The sequence below is a fragment of the Electrona antarctica genome (genome assembly GCF_951216825.1).
Source record: "Electrona antarctica genome assembly, chromosome: 5".
In the NCBI taxonomy this organism is placed as follows: domain Eukaryota; kingdom Metazoa; phylum Chordata; class Actinopteri; order Myctophiformes; family Myctophidae; genus Electrona; species Electrona antarctica.
This window is the reverse complement of record NC_136810.1, coordinates 16586129-16588316: the sequence shown is the minus strand read 5'-3', so window position 1 is coordinate 16588316 and position 2188 is coordinate 16586129.

The following is a 2188-nucleotide window of genomic DNA, read 5'->3' as shown; positions in this document are numbered from 1 at the left end:
ATCCACCAGCTGTCTAAAAACCAGGAAGAGACTTGACGCTCGCGGCATATTTTACCGCCCCTTGTTGCGTATGTCTGGGTGCACTGTCTGTGTGCTGGTTGTGCTGTGCATGTTGACTCACCGGAATCACTCTGCTACACCAGTGGGTCTCAAAGGGTGGTCCCGCCAGGGACAACCATATTCCATGAGGGGTTCCAAATGGGGTGTGTACAGTCTTCACTCTCAGCATTACTACTACTACGTTAATACTTTGTCTCAATTGCCCTGAATTGCCACTTCAGGTTGGAAGATGCAGATACATTAAGAACGGTCCAGCTCTAGAACCAATTGATTCCTTTGTGATACTAGGAAGTAAGGTCCAATGTCTGTATTGTCGGCCTGGCGGAGACAATAGAGACATTGGACCTTAGTGTGGTCCAACCCTGATGACATTGACCACACTCACTCACTCACACTCAGTCTCACGTGACATTCATGTGGTCACATTTAGCATACTGAAACCTAACATTATCATGATAGTATCATGGTTGAATCAATTAAGAGACAAGAAAGCACTCCATGGGCAGGACGATTCAAGTGTGTTCAGGTTTAGCATACTGAGACTGCAATTAACATCTGCATGGCATGATTGATTGGTGTGATCACAGGGGGGGGGGGGGCGTGAGGCTTCTCTCTTTGGAGTTGGCTCTCGCATAGCCATGACTTTAAGTTAAGAAATCGGTGGGAGATATCCATTTCAATTTAAATTCAAATCAGACTCATTGGCATGAGCAAACAGAGGGGCAGAGACGAAATACTAAAATAAATTACTTACATAACTACTGACTAAAGTAAAGTATATTTACTCAAGTAAATAGTCTGCCACTTCCACTGGTCTAATATCTCAGACCCCTGGGTATGGGGGAGATACACCTCTAAAAAGGTCAAACACCAATATTGTGCTAACCTTTTACTGTATGCGGTGCACAGGGTTATCTATAAGACATGGTATCAACTGTCACCTCGCGGTCCCAGAAGAACTGGCTGTCTCCCTAGCAGCTGGTCTCACAGTGATAGCAGCTACATTCCTGAGTTTGCCCTTTAATAACACCCTGATGATTTTACTATCACGATGAACACAAGTCACCGTCGGCCAGAAACCTTGGATGTCCATTATGTAGTGATTCGCACCGAGCTGAGATCGAACCGGATTCTCTCTTTTCCCTGTGGAAGTGGTTTTGAGGTTAGGTTTAGAATAGGGTGGGACGATATGGGTTCCTCACGATACGATATATATCGCGATATTAGGCCCTCGATAACGATAATATCACGATATTCGATATATTGCGATATATCGATATATTGTATGAAATTTCATCAACGATATATCACGATATCTGCAACTACAAAATGCAGAATTTTGTATTCCCACAAAGCTGTTTGGAGACTTTGGACAAATCACCATCCAGTAATTCAGTACTTCTGGTTGCTGTGGAATCTGAGTGGGATTTGCTTCATTTTAGCTGTCATTTCCTCCTTTTCTAAACATTTTTTTCCCCCCCGATATCGATATTTTAATAATCAATATCGATTATTTATCGCGGGAGGACGTATCGATATATATCGCCATATCGATATTTCAGCACACCCCTAGTTTAGAATAGGCATATTGTCTGTGAGGTTAGGCTCATGGTTAGGTGTAGGCACAGTTTTTCTTAAGTTAAAGGTTAGGGTTAGAGTTAGATTTACTCACAGTTTTGAGAAGTTAAAGGTTACACGCGCCACATGGGCGATACTCCAAAGAAAGAGGGAGGCCCGAGATCGAACTCCACTCGACAAACCAACACACAACCCACCCACTGGGCCAATATTGCTGAGGTCCATTGGCAAAGCTGTCTCATCATGCATGGCGTCCCTCGTGTCTCACTGTCTGAACTCCATTTGGCAGAGCTGTTGTGGCCTGGGCCTTGTCCAGGGCACAACACATATTTCAAAACTTTGTATGTTTTGTTTTTTGTTTGTTTGTAGGCTAAATTAAACTGTAAACTGTACTTTGACCAATTTTTACGTCTGCATCAAATCTCTTTACACAAGATTTCAGATGTCACGTTGCGATGCATTGTGAGCTTGTAGATCTGCTATTTTTGATGATGAAATGATAACTGCATTAGATCTAGTGGAAGATAATTTGATTATTCTCTGATCAAAT